The sequence below is a fragment of the Pseudorasbora parva genome, chromosome 25 (genome assembly GCF_024679245.1).
Source record: "Pseudorasbora parva isolate DD20220531a chromosome 25, ASM2467924v1, whole genome shotgun sequence".
NCBI classification, from domain to species: Eukaryota; Metazoa; Chordata; class Actinopteri; order Cypriniformes; family Gobionidae; genus Pseudorasbora; species Pseudorasbora parva.
This window is the reverse complement of record NC_090196.1, coordinates 29,185,170-29,204,801: the sequence shown is the minus strand read 5'-3', so window position 1 is coordinate 29,204,801 and position 19,632 is coordinate 29,185,170. Positions and strand designations below refer to the sequence as shown.

General features: G+C 38.9%; 1 long non-coding RNA gene across 1 annotated transcript in view; it reads left to right on the top strand.

Moving 5' to 3' along the window:
* LOC137065515 (uncharacterized) overlaps positions 1-14,819 on the top strand; it is a 79,481-nt gene extending 64,662 nt beyond the window's left edge. Inside the window, exons 4-6 of the long non-coding RNA XR_010901660.1 lie at positions 4,874-4,905; positions 13,791-13,871; positions 14,103-14,819. This is a non-coding gene — a long non-coding RNA (uncharacterized lncRNA). The remainder of the gene's footprint in view (positions 1-4,873; positions 4,906-13,790; positions 13,872-14,102) is intronic.
* The last annotated feature ends 4,813 nt before the right edge of the window (positions 14,820-19,632 follow it).

Genomic DNA, 19,632 nt, shown 5'->3' with positions numbered 1-19,632 from the left:
GCGTTTGCGTGCTTCTAGTAAACACAGAAACTGGCGAACGGCGGTCTTTCGAATCAGCTTTGACCGCGACTCTGGAAGACTTGAGTTAAGCTTTTCTCTGAGAAAAGAACAAATCATCTGTCCATGGTATAGAGCTATAAAATGAATGTGGAGTACCTCAGATCATTTAATGAGAAATATTCGAGTTCATAATGATATTCATAACTCAGATGTGAAGTTTGGGTTCATATTGAGAGACATTTGATTGCAGACTGTATCTTGGCAAATCTTAGCACAGTTTGAGACACTCTGCAGGAGAAACACGAGAGATCTTTTTCTATGGAAACATAATCAGATGTCATTTACTTTAGTTAATCGCATTGCTATCTACAAGAAAAGATTGAAATGCTATGTATTATTATTTTTACTTTTCTTTCCTACAGGTGTCATAACACAGTATTTTTTGCATGTTATTTACTGAGATGGATAAATGATCCTGCATGTTTAAAGCCCACCTGGTGTTAATTTTATACATCTGCCCATGTTTCCATTTGAGTGTCCATCTATGTGATGAAACGACCCTTGTGTGTGCTACATGCAGATCCTTGTCTCCTAGCACTTGCGGATTGGTTGTACAGAAATAATTCTAGTCTAGGAGGATTGAAGCTTTGATCTTAATAAAAGGAATGTTTGATGTCTGTGGGATGGCTCATCAGAGCAGGCTAGTTGCCATGGCTAGCCTGACGTCAGAGAGGCCAGAGAATACGTTCTCTCTCTTGCTGTTATTTTGAGCCCATTGTTCTCCTCACTGGGTAATTGGGTGGCTAAGCCACTGATCATTGCTGGACTGGACCACAAGGCTCGAATGTAGAGACTGGTTGGATTGGGGGGATAGAGGGGTTGAGGAAAGGCCTTGTTTGGACTCGTATGTAAGGGGTGAGAAGATACCAGGGTTGTGGGGGTGACAAAATTTGGCTTTAGTGGAGATAGACCAATTCAACAGTGGCTAAGGACACAGCCTTGTGGGACTTCATAGGAAACAGACTGAGTCACCAATCCTGACAGCTTGGCATAACCCTGGTTTTGGGGCTTACAATTAAATTAAATTAAGTTAATTTCCACAATATTCACATGGTGTTGTAATAGATTTATGCGTTGAACTGGTTCAGTTTTAGCCTAGAAATCTAGACGCATCCTAGCGGCAGCAAATTTAATCTGCCCGCGAGTGTCGTCTAGCAACTCTCAATACCCTTCTGAGCTGTATTCCCCTAACTCTTGCCGGGCCAATCACATCGTGTATAGAGTCGGTGGGCGGGGCCATAATGACGATGGCCGAGTTGCGCTTGCGTGCTTCTAGTAAACACAGAAACTGGCGAACGGCGGTCTTTCGAATCAGCTTTGACCGCGACTCTGGAAGAGTTAAGCTTTTGAACTGCTAGTTCAGTTTGTATTCCTAGAAGTATTCCTTGTATTCCTGGATATCCAGTTAATCCTTCTTTCACTAGTGAGTGACGGCTGCCTTAAATACACATTTACTAATTGGAGTATACCATAAAAACTTTTTTTTTTTTTTGTTGCTTTACTATGATTAATAAATCATATGACATAAAACAACTCCCAAGAGGATTAATCCTCATCCTTCCCTCACACTTTTTAATAAATCCTTCCCTCTCAGGTCAAAATTAATCTTTTTTCTCTTTTTTTGTAAATGAAATAAATTCCATTAATAACTATGGGGGTCAAATTGACCCACGTGGGAAGGATTTGTAACTCGTTAACTTTTTTTTCAACCACAAAACTCCTTGAATCCAGTCAATTTTCTTTGTGTATTTTTGGTTCAAATGCAACATAAGTCCTAGTGTCTTGGACCACTCTGATGTACACTCAATAAAAAAAAAGACAAAATGACCCAAGGGGAGGATGAGGGTTAAGAAGTGTTGAAACAAGCCAAAAAATACAGTAAATTGGACGGATAAAACCAACACATACATTTGCACAAGCATTTCCATAAATGGCTAAAATGAGCGCGTCCCTACAGTTCACGCTTTCTTTTAGACCACAGCCACTCAGCTAAAACAGGACATATAGAACAGAAAAAGAAATATTACAAAATGCACACGAACAGTAAGTCAAAACAAAGATGGAAGACAACTTCAATGTTTCTTCATCACAATTATCTAAGCTCATATTTTTAAATCAAAAACTGCTCTTCTAAACAACCATTTGAGACTACCCATGGTGAATTAGCCTGCCGGGTTAACCTAAAAATTGACAAATTAATATCTCCATTACAGGGACACTTATAGTCTATGCTCGAGGGTTCATGGTTCACCTCTTGCGGTGATCAAACTGTGACTGAGATAACTAGCCCCAAGCACTAAATCTCCACAGTTTTTTTTTTTAAGGGTTTCACTTGGTTTTGTTTTCCTGATTTTAGGAAACTCTGCTCTTTTAATATTTTGGGAAATATTCCATCGAGTAACAATCTATGAGCTATAAGCAAGGAACATGGCTCATTTTATTTGGAAGCTCTTTAATGTGATTTTAAACCACTTTTAAGCACTCCTACTTTAATAAAATTGCATCATCATCCTCAGAGAAGTTTTGGGAATCAGAATCTCAAATCAGGGAAAAAAATCTGGTCTTGACCGGCACGTTTTGTGAGTCATTCCGCCTTGATCCGTTATTCCAGGGTGGTGTAACAGGTGCACAGACACGGTGTTGACGTGTGCTGGCACCCATATAGCACTGACCAAAGAGACTTCTTGTAAAGCTGTCAGAGTTCACGGACGCAAAATCTATCTTTGGAGATGGAGATTCGAGCATCAATTAATCCCGAAATAACCTGAAAGGTGAGACTCAAGCAGTGCAGCTGACATTTTACAGACAATGCCTTTTTTTCTTATTATTTTACATGTGGCGCACCGTCGCATCAGCTAAGGGAAAACTACAGGAGATCTGAGACTGAGAAGAACATTTAAAGGAGTGTTTTTTTCTATCATTTGTTCACTCTGTTCAAATCCACATGTGACCTGTGCTGGCAAAATGAGTCATAATGAGCAAATTGTCAATTAGAAGCAGAGAAAAAAATAATTGGGCTACACCTGTTTGGAGTCAGAGTCAGCTAAATCAATTTTGAGAAAAATCTAGTTTTCTGAAGGTTCCCAAACAAAATCACCTCGCAATCATTCCTAAAACATCCCTGGTAATAACACCAAATATCTATCGGGAAAATATATATTCTACTTTTTCCCCCCAAGATACCACAATTGTTTGATTTACATTTAAACAGACAGCCTTTACATTAAGACCTACTGTACCGTAATATAGGCCTGCTTTTAGGCTGTCAGATGTTTTAACCGAACGTTCACTTAAGCCTCATATGCTCCCCTTTTCCTGTTTACACCAAGCGGCAACCTCCCCCAGTTTCTGTTGAAGCCAATACGGAAGTGACTTAAACTGCAATTCCTCGACTGGCCAGTAGGGACAGGCTCCAGAAGGGAGCAGAATTGAATTGAGCCCCATGTTAAAATGGCCAACTTTAAAGCAGAAAATAACATGTTTACAGCCTGGTATAAATTGTGGTTTTGGTCTATACGGCCTTCATTACAACTGTGAGGGATGGTTTTTTTTTTTATAACTTATTTGTTTACATTATATAAAGCCTTAAAGTTCTGCATAATTAAGTGCTTGGTTACTTTGAGTGACAGGTGGATAGCCATTTATCCGCCGTCTGTTAGTCATCACATCACCTCAGCTCCGCCCACATCCCGCCTTTTTCCCCATTTTCTGTTATCCGTTGCCAAGATGGCAACGGCCAGCTCATCTACTTTACGCTTCAAAACTGCTCTTCAGAATCATATCGGTGACGTCACGGACACTACGTCCATATTTTATTTTATTTTACATTCTATGGTTTACAACAATGGTCTTTTGGGTCAGTATGACCCCAAAAATGTATAGGGTGATTGATTGTACAATAACAAATATTAATTTTAAAAATACGTTTTTTTTATTTTGTTTACTTCTCATCTACATACAGTATATGCTGTGTTAAGGGGGATATAAAATATTGTTTTATTATTTACTGCAAAATTTCTCAACAGCAAAATTCCTCAAAACAATTTTTCATGGACAAGAGGAAAGTACTTCTCTCAGAAAACACACAGTAAACCTGAATACGTTGACAAAACTCAAAAAAATTGAGGCAGTCAAGTTTAAATTTGAGTTGGCACTACTCAAACCAATTAATTATTGTATAGTGTACAAATAAAGACACTTTTAGATCCTATTTGGAGCATTGGAATCGCTAGACGAGGGCATAATTAACATATTTTTGTGTGAACCTAAAATGTGATTTTTTTTTTAACTTGTTTTGGCTGTTGTTCGAAATTATCCCAAGCACATTATGACTAATTTGCCAGCACGGGTCACATGACTTTCTTTCTTCAGGGAAACTTAAAAATTTTTAGGCATGTTTGAGCAGCACTTTCCATGCAATGAAATTACGCTCTTAAATATAAACGTATTGACAATCAATGGCTCCTTTAAAAACCTTTAGCATCCACAGCTTTCCACTGCTCAAAAGGTTCATCAAAGTCTAAAAGATTATTAAACTGTTCTTCACACTGAGGAAAAAATTGTTATTTTAAAAAAGTTTCTTCAAGGAACCAAAAATGGTGGTTCTATGGCAACATTGCAAAAAAATCATAAAGGTAGTCCATGCAACTTTTGCACTTACTTCAAGTCTTCTGAAGTCATGCAGAAGCTGTTATTTACCTGAAAATCTTCTCAAATCTCATTCAGTTTTGTGATTCGTTTTGTGAAAAAAAATGAGGCTTTACACCTGGTTTGACATTACTGCTAGCTTAACAGCTCCCTTTGTGTTTTACAGACGAAAGAAAAGGAAATTGGAACAACATGAGGGTGAGTAAATGAAGACAAATGTTTCATTTTTGATCCGTTCCTTTAAAGAGAACGAATCAAGCCTTGATTCAAGAGTTCAGTAGTTCACAGTCAGTATCAAACAACACATGACTGATGACATGAAGGAGGAATTCAGTTCTGCAGTTGTTCTCATTCAGCTGATTTTTATTTTACAAATGTTAGAATGATTCTGCTTTCCATTATTCATTCTCTTGGCTCCGATTCAACCTGTTATTGTGCCGTATACATCTTTCCCCTTTTTTCTTTTAGCTTCTCTCATTCTTTCAGTATGGTTGTTCTCAAGCTTTGGGAATTTATGAAATCCTTAGAAAATAAGTTGTTAATTACTTTTCATACCAGGTGAAAAATCTGAAGCAGCTCGGTCAGAAATTAGACCTTCATTAGAAGAAAAAACCAGAACCGCAGATCAGCTAGATAAAGCAGGTCTCTCTCTCTCTCTCTCTCTCTCTCTCTCTCTCTCTCTCTCTCTCTCTCTCTCTCTCTCTCTCTCTCTCTCTCGTTCTCTAATCTCTAATCTCTCATATCCACATGGAGAAATGTTCATTATTTTAGCAGTCCTTTTCTATCGGAACCCTTTCTGGAAGAGCAGGGAAGTGAGAGAGTGTGATCATACACCATTTCTCCATCCTGGCATAAATCCCGATTAATTATTATGCTCAAGAGAGAGAAGAGAGAGAGAGACAGAAAGTGGTTCAAAGCACAGAAGAAATCTGAAGCAGCTGTGCAAGCTTCATTCTCCATGTTGTAAAAAGTATTTTTTTGTATTTTCATTCTTAATAACTGGGCTCTGTGCCTTTTAGTCATTTGCAAATGCAACACACACACACACACACACACACACACACACACACACACACACACACACACACACACACACACACACACACACGCACACATTGCTATTATCAGCAAACATTCAAGTAGGTTTAGAAAAGGAAAACCTTAACCGGACCACTTAAACAATAGAGTACATCTTTTACAGGGGTTAGAGAGAGTTTAGAACGGACTGATCTTGAACAGCCGTCAAAACACATTCATTTAGCAGCGATACCCTAAGCTGGACATGTTCATTCGGGAAAAACAAGTCATGGGACAGTGGGAATAGATGAACTTCACTAAAACACTTTCAGGTCACGTTTAACACCATATTTAGCATATTTAATGATGATTCAGGAATCTTTTTGCTTGTTTAAATTTTAAACATTCAAAAATGTGTATAAAAGTTTGTAAAAAAAAATGTTTTTGATTTTAAATAGTACTTGCTATTGTATCACTTTAAAAATATATGTTATTGGAATTATATGCATTTAAATTATACTATTATACTGTGTGTGTGCGTGTGCGTGTGCGTGTGCGTATTATTATACTATTAAAATGTATATTCTCTGCTCCACCAAAAACAAAATAAAATATAGCCGCAAGCAGTAATTACGGGCCCAAGCGCAAAGACGATTGAGCAATTGAAGACATTTTAAGATGATTTTTGGGCAAAACTGCTGATAAATATAAACAGTCCATAATATTAGGATTTAAGGGTTTATCACTTTTGACCAATAGCTGGTGGAGTTATGAAACTGATGTAGTGCTGTCAGAGTGAGATGACAGTGACGCATACAAAGTTTGGTGTCAGTATGTTAACATACTGTAAGGGTCACCAGACTCGGTCCTGGAGGGCCGCTGTCCTGCAGAGTTTAGCTCGAACCCCAATCAAACACACCTGAACCAGCTAATCAAGGTCTTACTAGGTCCTATAAAGGCATTGATTAGCTGTTTCAGGTGTGTTTGATTGGGGTTGGAGCTAAACTCTGCAGGACAGCGGCCCTCCAGGACCAAGTTTTGGGGACCCCTGTGTTAAGGCATTGCAGAGATGTAGCCACAAGGGGCCTTTTGGCATCTTGCCTTAAATTTGTCGCTGCGTTATACAAAAAACGGTTTCATCTTTCCACACGAAATGCATATCCTTTTGTCGGCATAGTCTGAAGATGTTATTTGTTTTTGGTGAAAATCTGACAAAATTTGTCTATTTTCTCAGCATGACCCAAGGAATCTATTAAAAACAGTTTCATAAGAATAGGTTAATCATGTCAAAAGTTTTTAGCTTGTATGTATTTCAATATAACATTTGAACACAAGCGGTAACATTTTCTGTACCGCTGCATCGAATGCGGTACACAGAAACCCTTTTGTCTATCGACACAAAATAACTATTTTATCAGCACTGTCTGGAGAGACGATTCAATTTCGGTGAAAATCACATAAACGGTCTAGGTGGAGTTTGAAAATTAGGCTTTGAAAACAAATTAAGATGGCTGACAGGAAGTTCGACCAAATATGGCAAACTTGGTATCTATGTTCTCGGCAGGACCCAGGAAGGAACCCCTCTATTGAGACCAGTTTCATTACAATAGGCTAATTTAGTCAAATGTTTTTAGCATATTTGTACATTTCATTACAAGTATGGACCACATGGCAGGGTGCTGATGACACACAAATGCGAAAACTTCCCAGGCTCCTTCAGGGCACTGTGGGGATGACGCATACCGAGTTTCGTAACAATCCGTTTGTGTGTTCATAAAACGCAGCATTTTAGCACATAATTAAAATGGCCGATATGGAAAAATTCGATATCATTCTACTCTGCATGATGCCTAGGACCTAATGAGACCACATTTATGGTCTCACATTTGAGACCACAAATCTTTCTTATTTCCAGATCAGTAGGTATCGCAGCGCAAAAACTCAGGTTGCCTCAGATCATGCTTGTGATGACGTACCAAATTTGGTCTGAATACATTAAAACGCTGAAGAGATACAGGCTTATGTCTATTATTGCAAGCGCTACGTAAAACTTGTTTGTACATTTTTTGGAAACAGTTTGAGAAATTGACTTGAATTCCATAACTTTTTGTCAGCATGGTCTGAGTATGTTCTGGTTCAGTTTTCATGAAAATTGAGTACATTAAATCCTGAAAAAGCGCCGACAGCGGAAAGAATATCACGTAGTGGTCCGGGAGCTGCGTCTGGATGGTTCATGGAGCAGTAATGAACGCTAGCGTCTGCTGTAGGATATTTGCATACGGCGATCTGATTGGATGATGCCTGCGCTGGCGCTTGAAAAGTTGAGAAATCTTCAACTTCTGCCGCTTGCAACTCGGGTGAAGCGCCGCGACAGAACCCACAATTGATGGATTGATGCACAATTGATGGCAACGGATGATGACACCCATTCAAAGTAAATGGGAAGCGTTAACGCTTATGCCTCGTGTGAATGCGGCGTTAGGGTTCAAAAGTTATTAGCATAAACATGAGTAAATGGACTGCATTTATATAGCGCTTTTATCCAAAGCGCTTTACATTTTTGCCTCACATTCACCCATTCATACACCGACGGCGATGTCAGCCATGTAAGGCGCCATCCAGCTCGTCGGGAGCAGCTGGGGTTAGGTGTCTTGCTCATGGACACTTCGACACTTGGTCAGGTGGAACCGGGGATTGAACCACCAACCTTTCGGTTTGTAGACAACCTACATGAACCACTGAACCACTGCCGCCCTACCGAGTGAAACTTTGGACAGGTGGTGGTGCTAGAAGGATTAAGTTAGAGACTCCAAATTTGCTATGGTAATAGTTCAGACTGTCCTCTATCAGTGTGCCAAATTTCATAACTTTTTACCATATGGTTCTATGGGCTGCCATAAAGCGGAAGAAGAATGCTAACAGTTTCAATAGGTGCCTTCACACCTTCTGTGCTTGGACCCTAATAATTATTTAACATATATATATATATATATATATATATATATATATATATATATATATATATATATATATATATATATATATATATATATATATATGTATATATATATATAAAAACTGTCACTCAATTACAGTGCCAAGAATATGACTTTATCTTTTATAACAAAATGTAATGATTTTAATGTCAAAAGTGATCTGAGCATGCTGTTGACGGGTTTCATGAGATTCACCCAAATATAGGGGGCATTTCAAAAGAAATTATGCTTCTTCATTTTGGCTGAATTAGAACAAACATATGATGGTTTGTACTAAAGATTTTTGGACTTTCCTGCCTGACACTTGGTGATAAAACGCATCCCCTCCTCCACGATAAGTCCTGTCTGTTTCCATAGCAACGCCGCTGCTATCAGCTGGCAGATACCCAGAGTAAAGCGGATCCGTAAGTTTGGGGGAAGACTTCTTCATTCGCAAACTACCTGCTTCAAGTTCCTTCGAACAAAGAGCTGAAATCATAGCTCTGATGCTTTGAAGATAAAGAGCGGGGGGGGGGATGCTTGCGGCAGCTTTAAGAGATCAGAATGATCCCGACAGGCCACGTTGACCGTTTCAACAAAGATCGATGCATGTCCATCTGGTCCGGTCAGTGCCCAAATCAGACATAAGGAGAGAAAGAGAGCGTTTTAGCTGATATAATGACGATTAAACTGTTAGCATCAGCCAAACACCCACTCTGAGGCGTTCTGGATCTGGCAAGCGCTGACATTAGTCATTTTACAGTCACAGTGACGTCTCTTTGAAGTGCGTTTATCGGCTGGTTGAATATTCCTGCTGTCTCACTTGTGTTTTGTTCTTCAGCGTGTGATGATGAGGATGAGGATGTCCCAGGGGTGAGATACTCAGATGTAGGTCAGATTCCCATGACAAATATCTGCCCTACATGTTCTCTGAACATACATCCTGATGAATAAGCCTTGTTTATTTGATAATGTCACGTCACAGACAAGGGAAAATGGTGCGAGGACTCAAGTGCAGAAAATAATATATTTATTTATAACAAATAAAACAAACTCAAAACAAAACCCACGAGGGGGAAAAACACATAATAGAATAATAACATATAAACTTAAACAAACCAACAGAATCACGGGGAGGACGGAGGACGGAAGACGCAGACATTACACAAGGATCCAACACAGACTGACAAACACAAGGAGATTATAAAGGGAACAAACAAGGCAGAAAATGAGGGAGAACAGGTGGGGCAAATTAACCAATAATCAGATAACAAGGGGGAGGGAACTGACAGGGACACGAGCACATGCTCAACATAACAAAACCCACAAGTGCACACAAGACAGGACAGGCATGTGACAGATAATGACTTAACACGACTGTTATGATCTATTGCAGTAAAACAGTACAGAGAATTGTTATAAAGCCAAGCATCCTAGCCACATTTTATTTCATTTTCAAAAATTCACCAAAAAATCTTATTAGCAAATACAAATCTTTAAAAAAAATGCCAATGTAATACAATATTTTTATTTACGCTTGTGTGTGTGTGTATATATAAACACACCGATCAGGTATAACATTATGAGATGAAGTAAATAACACTGATTCTCTCTTCATCACGGCTCCTGTCAGTGGGTGGGAAATATTAGGCAGCAAGTGAACATTTAGTCCTCAAAGTTGATGTGTTAGAGGCAGGAAAAATGGGCAACTGTAAGGTTTTGTGCGAGTTTGGCAAGGGCCAAATTATGATGGCTAGACGACTGGGTCAGAGCATCTCCAAAACTGCAGCTCTTGTGGGCTGTTCCCGGTCTGCAGTGGTCAGTCTCTATCAAAAGTGCTCCAAGAGGAACAGTGGAGAACCGGCCACAGGGTCATGGGCGGCCAAGGCTCATTGATGCACGTGGGGAGCGAAGGCTGGGCCGTGTGGTCCGATCAAACAGACGAGCTACTGGAGCTCAAATTGCTCAAGAAGTTGATGCTGGTTCTGATAGAAAGGTGTCAGAATACACAGAGCATCAGTTTGTTGTGTATGGGGCGGCATAGCCACTGACCAGTCAGGGTGCCCATGCTGACCCCTGACCCCGCCGAAAGCACCAACAGTGGCACGTGAGCATCAGAACTGGACCTGGAAGAAGACGACCTGGTCTGAGGAATCACGTTTTCTTTTACATCACGTGGATGGCCGGGTGTGTGTGTGTCACTTACCTGAGGAACACATGGCACCAGGATACACTATGAGAAGAAGGCAAGCAGTTTTTTTTTAATGAAATGATACTCTTAATAAATAAGGAATTAAAACTGCCTGTAAGTGGCAGTAAATGTCTAAATGAACTTGTCAATGTTTGTGTCTGAAATCGCCCCTTATACCCTCAAATAGGGCACTATTTGAGGGGATAGGCATTTATAGTGGTGTCCAAAAATATATTTGATGTTATTTTTTTATTTGAGTGCACTCATTCAATTCCACAGTGCACCGCAATAACGGGTGTACACTCAATGGTTGTCTGAATTCAAAAACAACACTCATGTGATATTGCATTCGTGTGGTATTACTTAATATAATGATATAAAACTCGAAAATAAAAGCACATGTGGGCATTTTTTCTCTGATATCTTGAATTTTAGGGTCATTCTAATTGCCTTCTATAGGTTCCATCATGCAGTGAGTTGTTTCCCTGCTTCATGTTTGTCACCACTATATGTAAAAAATGTATTTAAATAAAATTTAATTCCTCTTCTAGCTTGGGCCACCCTGCAACGCCCTGGAAACCACCCAGGACACCCTAGCAACTGTACAAGAACACCTTGGCCACCTTCACCTCTCATAACTCCTGAGATTTCCCCATCCTGATCTTCACCTGCTATATCTGAGGGGTTTCCATGGCAACAGGCATGTGGCGGGAACTGATGGCATTGTTGGAAGACAGCTCACATGGAGTGCTGAGGACTTCCTCCCTCTCTTTCTCTCTGTCTCTCTCGGCTGCACAATATCAAAAGAGTCCTTAACGATTTACTGAGGAAACTGACGCTTCCCTACTAGCATGTTGTCAGCTCTCACACGCTCAAACTCAGCTCTGTGATCTACAACAGATGTTTGTTGCTGTGATAATTACATCACTTTTGCTGGTATTGCACATTATGTGTTTGTAATACAGCAAATTCAGCACATAAATATTGTTAAATGCGTTGTTAGTGACTCATCTGTAGCATTTAAATACAGTACAGTAGCTTTCTGTACAAGTTCAGTAACGACATGAAGTGCAGTCTAATTGTGGATTCATTCTTGCTTTTGCTGTTTCTTGGATGGAGACTATTCAGGATTCACACCCACATCCCTCATACTTTAAATGCATATTGTCTCAACATGAGATGTCCCCATTTCTGGTTATTGTCATTAATACATTTTGCACCTAATTGTGAAGTAATCTTCCGTTTAGCACAACATCTTTTGATTTTGCAGGGGAACACGACGCATTCGTAATCATCAAACAATTTCATGGGAGATGTGCTAAACTTTCTTTGGTAACATCTTCGACTCTTTATGACAAAAAGACGTCCGCCACAGACCGACAGCAGCGAGAGCGTCTGAAACAACAGTGACAGATGGGGACTGGTTTTCCTTACAGATTTGACAAAAACTACAAAACATCAGGCGTTTGTGTTCATCTGGCACAACTCTGCAAGTCCCATGCAAGTCCCTCATGTCTCTGGATTATTTATTTATGATTTATTTATCCAGTAAAAAAGAGAATTATATACTTGATGCTTACAATTTTGCCCGTTCAATTTCTCATTAATGCGCTTATCTAATCAACCAATCACATGGTAGTTGCTTCAATGCATTTAGGGGTGTGGTCCTGGTCAAGACAATCTCCTGAACTCCAAACTGAATGTCAGAATGGGAAAAAAATGAGATTTACGCAATTTTGAGCGTGCCATGGTTGTTGGTGCGAGACAGGCCGGTCTGAGTATTTCACAATCTGCTCAGTTACTGGGATTTTCACGCACAACCATTTCTAGGGTTTACAAAGAATGGTGTGAAAAAGGAAAAACACCCATTATGCAGCAGTCCTGTGGGTGAAAATGCCTTGTTGATGCTCGAGGTCAGAGGAGAATGGGCCGACTGATTCAAGCTGATAGAAGAGCAACTTTGACTGAAATAACCACTCGTTACAACCGAGGTATGCAGCAAAGCATTTGTGAAGCCACAACACGCACCAACTTGAGGAGGATGGGCTGCAGCAGCAGAAGATCCCACCGGGTACCGCTCATCTCCACTACAAATAGGAAAAAGAGGCTACAATTTTTCACAAGCTCACCGAAATTGGACAGTTGAAGACTGGAAATATGTTGTCTGGTCTGATGATTCTCGATTTCTGTTGAGACATTCAGATGTTAGAGTCAGAATTTGGCGTGAACGGAATAAAAACATGGATCCATCATGCCTTGTTACCACTGTGCAGGCTGGTGGTGGTGGTGTAATGGTGTGGGGGATGTTTTCTTGGCACACTTTAGGCCCCCTAGTGCCATCGTTTAAATGCCACGGCCTTATTTAATGATAAATTAATTTAATGATATATATATATATATATATATATATATATATATATATATATATATATATATATAATTATTTAAGAATGATCAAAAATTGTGCATATATATATATATATATATATATATATATATATATATATATATATATATATATATATCAATAAAAAATACATTTTATAGACACATAGCTGTTTAATGTAATATTAAAATTAATTTATAATATTGCACTTTTTTATGTCTTGCTACATATAATGAAATGCTTTATTAAACACAATCACATCACATAGTCCATCTATTTATCAAAGCTATAAAAGATGGTTTTAAATTATGTGAGCAAAACCTGGTCTCTCTAGTACTGTATCTTAAAAGTGGGATGACATATTAGGATGTTACTTGCAATAACCAAATTAATATTCATTAGCCTAAGTAATATTTAAGCATTTGCAAACTTTGGACATCTTAATCAGTCAGATTTGAAAACAAAGCAATGCACATTTAAAGCTGTTAGTTTATTTTCTTTCTTCTTCCTTCAGGAGGACAAAGATGGAACTGTTTAGCATTCCTCTCCACTCCAGGACCTGCTCTCTGAGGACATGGATATAAAGGGCAACCCGGTAAGAAATGGGGCACCTCGTAAAAAATGCATAATGATGTTTCAAGCCTGATATACTTGTAAAAGGAATTGGAGAGAGGGGAATAGTAGAAGCTAAGGGTGGTTTCTGCAGAATAAATGTGATTAGAAATGTAATTCGTGGGCCAAAGTCTTAAAGGTTAGGATTACATGTCACTTCTGTTTGGTGGCAAACCTTCGATAGCATTTCTCTCTCTCTCTCTCTGTTTTACAGATAATATGGGCTCAGCAAGACCTCTGCTCACTAAATGCCAAGCGGGCCCCTGTCGCTGTGCTCAATGACAGCTAATAATGACTTTCCCGGGTGAACAATGGAGTCGCGGTCCGACTGTGTGGTCACAGACCCGGTTCCGACCTCCTCAGATTCACATTCACGACACCTGTAGTCAGTAAATGGGTTTTCAAAGGTTCAGTTCTCAGGTTCAGGTTCTCTTTGTGTTTCCTCAATCGACATCACAAATGTGACTTCCAGATATAGATTCTTGTGCAGATCTGCTGGTCACCATGACCTTAAAAACACATCAGGATTACTAGAGTTTCCATCAAAATACCATAGATACTGAACTTATTGTCAATAGCACCAGAGCCATCTGAAACCGCTTAAAGAAGAGCCTGAATGCAATTACTATATGTTATTGTACTATCAATTAGGGCTGGATGATTTATTGAATATTCATATTTGGTAAAGCATCTTAGTTGCACTGTTTCAACTACTTGATTGACTGAATCTTTCCCATCATCACTCAAAAACATCCACAATTTTCCATTAAAATGTTTTTGTAAAATTGTCGGTAGGTAAACAGGGCTGTTTATTGTTATATTGGTAAAAATAAATGAATGATTCAGCATCGTTCTTTCATTTAGAGAACATTGTGTTTTTCACCCAGTGGAAACATGCATTTATTTTTAGTTGTTTACTGTGTTTTTCTTCTATTTGTCCATTAATTTAATTGGCTTTATTGTCTGTTTGGCTGAAATGATGGTTCCTCAAAAAGGGGAAAAAACCTTTTAAGCCACTGAGAAAATAGAAAATACCCTGTTCATGGTGATATAATATAATATAATATAATATAATATAATATATAAAAGTTTATTTTATAAGCAGTTCAATAACTTTTTATGCATCTGTTTATTTCATGGATTTGTTTTTTTAGTTTTTATTTATGGATTTATTAGCATTTAATTATTTTGCATTTATTTATACATTTATTTTATATGCATTCCACAATATCCATTTTATTAATTCATTTATTTTATATGCATTTGTTTGTTTTTATGTGCATTTTATTATTATTTATGCATCTTTTGCATATGTGTGACCCTGGAGCACAAAACCAGTCATAAGTCTCACGGGTATATTTGTTTATTATTATATATGGATCAAAATTATCGATTATTCTTTTATGCCAAAAATCATTAGGCTTGTAAAGATCTTGTTCCATGAAAATACTTTGTCAATTTCCTACCGTAAATATAAAAAAATATGTTTTAATTGTAGTAATATATGTTGCACTTCAGTTGGACAACTTTAAAGGCGATTTTCTCATTATTTCGATTTTTTTTGCATCCTCAGATTTTCAAATAGTTATATCTCTGCCAAAATATTGTTATATCATATAATAAACCATATATCAATAGAAAAGCTTATTTATTAAGTGTTATATAACCGTCTAAAGTCTATAAGCCAAAGATGTGCCAGTCAAACAGAGCTCTTCTGCATGATCCTCTTCTCTTCTCTTCTCTTCATCAGATTGAAGAAGCTGATTGCCTGAGGTCAGAATCGTACTGTTGTTAATGTGAAAACAACCACAGTCCTATAATATTCCATGGGTAATTTATTGAAATAAGTGAGCAGCCAGAGTCCCGTCAAAGGGGGCATGAAGAATCCACAACTCTGACGGCTAATAGGAGATTATGTGCTATCTTTGACATTCGTGCACCATTTTCAATGGAACCGTGCTCATTATCAGAGTAATTACACTCGTTTTAGCACCTAATCGTGTGGCAGAGGTATTAGCAGTGATAGCAAAGAAAGCACATTTCACGGTTTGGCTTTTATATAAGCAGAATTACTGCAGGGGCCATCAGGGGAGCCTCTTTCTTCAGCACAAATATTATGCCATTTAGACAACGGGGAAGTCACCAGCAGAAGTTTGTGAGGTTTTGACACATAGAATCATAATCCAATATAGCTGTAGTTAAGATGACACTGGAGCAACAAGCAGTAACCTCTAATTCAGGAAATAAATGGAGTGATTTGAGGATCCTTCTGAAAACTGAATGAGAAGGACACAAGCTATTACGCTGCAGTTTGAGCGAAAAGCCAAACTTTTTAGGAGCTGCTCAGCACGCTGACATTTGCTTGGAAATTGAAAGGCATTTTGCAGGCAGAGAGTGACCTTTGAGAGAGATGTGAATTATCTCCCACACATCTATTCGTGAGATCGCTTGTGCGTTATGAATAGGCTCATAGCTCCCAGGGTCGGCTTCCACTTATGCTGGTTAAAGGAGTAACCTGACCTTCACACACACGAGCTGTGGATCTGACAGGAGAGCCGCATTGCTTTGGCGAGGTTGCACTTGCTGTTTCACGTGCACTTTGGTTCCATTTGGACAAGGTCATAACATCTTAAACAGAAGCGGTCCAATACTTCACTTCAATAATTTAGCATGGCCACGGTCAAGGTGTGTGTTCACTGTGGCTTCAGATGCTGAAATCTGTCTCTCTGTGTGTGTTTGTGTGGGTCTGCAGTGGTCAGTCTCTATCAAAAGTGCTCCAAGGAAGGAACAGTGGAGAACCAGCCACAGGGTCAGGATCTGCTGCTAACATCTGTGTGACCAACCCAATATTAGGGAGGTGGTCATAATGTTTTGCCTGATCGGTGTATGTGTGTGTGTGTTTTTTTTGTCATCGGAGGTGTAAAAACCTGAGGACTGGATAAGAATATATGAACAGCTCTAAGTCTTATCTAATGCCACACACACACACACACACACACACAATCTGAGACCCAGTGCAGTGCCAGAATCCTCAGGGTCAGGAAACTCTTCCTTTTTCTCTTAATTAGCTCACTGGAATAATTGCCTCTTTCTCAAGGATCTGTCATATGCTAAAGATGGCAGAAAGGCTTTCGGAAACCTTTGTAATATAGCTGCAGAGGTTTTACTCAGGATTTTCCTTTTAAAACACTGACACACACACACACACACACACGCTTTATGCAATTCTAAAGCAAAACGGAGTAGAATTGTCTATCAGATTTGCTATTACTTCTGTATTGGCGGCATCTTAAGAAAATGTAAAATGTCTCCCAGGATCCGATTCCTATTTTCTGTAAGGGTCACATTTTCCTAGAGGTACGGTTCGCTAGAGCGGATCATTCCCCCCTAGGAGAAGTAAATTGACCACATCGATCGAATGCCCAGACTTAATTACGTTTGATTTTCTTCAGGTTACTTCCTGGTCTGATAGTCATCAGTCATCTCTAACGAGAGCGGCTCGTTGTTGAGACAGTGGAGATGGATTTCAGAATCTGATTGGCTTGTTATCCGTTCAGGAGGTCGAGTTGAAACTATTGATCATTTAGCTAAAAGTAGAGTCTAATGGGCCCATATCACGATGAAAGCTATTAGCGAAAGATTTAACGATATGCCCGCGACTTGTTTTATGTTTTAAGGTATCTCTGGATATGTTGGAGCTGAAAACCACGCAAGAGTAATTGGAGCAGAGTAGGGAGCAGATCTAAGGTTTTCCACCCACATGTTCATTAATGAGACGGATTTCAGGATCTCAAGCCGTCCGAGGGCAGATTCTAGATAAAGACGTTTCCTGTACATCAAGTGCAGATTTATTAAACTTCCCTCTATCTGTCTGTCTCTTTTCCACGGTCAATTTCACATTTTAAACACTATAAAATCTTTGCATCTGTAAGGCTGGAAAAAGCTAGTAGATGCCGAAATGTCTAATCGCTCTGAGAAAACAAAGGAAATTAGCATCTGAACTTATTCATACAGTTAGAGTCTCTGTCCGAGACGACATCACACTGAATGAACCATCTATGAATGACTCTAATTTACATGCCTTTCCTTTCACATGAAACTTCCCCCAAACTACTGCTCCCCCAAACTTGAGATCACCTAAAATGCACCAGAAATCTCTTTGTTACAATGTCAATCCTCACGATACAGTATTATATGTGTTTGATATCATTTTAAATGTCTCAGTGCGACTGGTACAAATATCTCTACTCCACAGAAGTACACTAGAACATCATAAACATTTAAAGAGTTTAAAGATATCTTTCCTTGGTGTATGGTGGGTGTGGCTTTCAGCCATTTGGCCTCTCTTCTAATCAAGTCTATAGGACCTGATCAATGCCAATTCCTATTGTTAACTGGTGTTTCCATTTGAAAGAGTTTCAAATGGTTCTGGGTATGTATCTGGTTCTGGGTATTTAAGGAAATGTTGCAAAGAGCTCAGGGCTTGACACTTTAAACCGGTCAGCCCGTAATGTTGGATGTCTCAAGATAGCCAGCATTATGTAGTTTTCAGAAGTCAGGTATACATTTCATTCTTCACTTCAGAGTATTTGATGTTATATATGGATTACCTTTGAATTGACTATGTAATTGGCTTTATACATTTACCTGACTGTTAAATAAATTGTTACACTTTGATTGATTCTGACTTGCTCTGGAATTATTCAGGTTGGGTATAATTTCAACAAAGGGTTAAACGGAATAATTAAATGTGTAGTTAAACTATTAAATATGAATGACCAAATAACCAAATGGCATTCTAACCCAAATTCTAAATTATAATTAAATGGAGTCAGATAACGAGGAATTGGAATAAAATCCCCTTTTCCCCGCTGAAAAGATGAACGCGCAGCGACCTTCACCCGCCGATCGTTAACCTTCATTGGGACGATTTGGGCGGCCTTACACTTATTTTAGCCAACTACAGTATTTTCTCTCATTTTGGTGTAATTATGACATCTAACAGGAGGAACTAACTTCTAAAGCTAATCAGCTTAACACTGTACATTGCTATGGTACTAGTGCTAGGTGGTTTCTTAATGGCCCCAAGTCCTCAGTAATGTGTAGATGAGAAATAGTAATCATTCTTGTGTTAGCAAACACTAGTATCAGTACTGAGATGGTCTCAAATAAGTATTGAAACACACAATTTCTTATTCTTCAGCGTTAGCGACTGGCTTCTGTTCAAGCTTTACTCAGTTAGCCATCTGAAAGGCAAGGCCTTTTCCCTGCTGTCTGTGAGAAACATTTGCAGCATGAGTGAATCACGGCATCAAGCGCGGGGTCTTGCGGCTATCAAGTGATTTGTTAAGTTCGAGTCGCAGTCTGTGTTGGCACAGCAAAAAGTCATGATTCCCAGCAAAACTGAGAAGAAAAACAAAGTGCTCATTGTGCTGCTAGCTCTTTTTACCACAGTGAATTTAGTCACAATATTAGCTCTGTTCCAAAACCTAGCTTTGCTGTTAATCTACAAAAGTAGCGGATCTGGAGCGCTCTTTGTAAGAACTGCTGCCAAACATATAACATGCTGAAATAATCATCTAATCATTGACTCTTAAGCATTTGCCTAATTAAATCCAAACAGCAACTTTTTTTAAATACTTTATATTTGTCCACCACCTACATAATGTTAAAAGTCTAACTCTAAGTAGGCAGCTCACAACATTCAGAGCTGCTTCAGTAACAGAGCTTTGTTATGGGGTGAA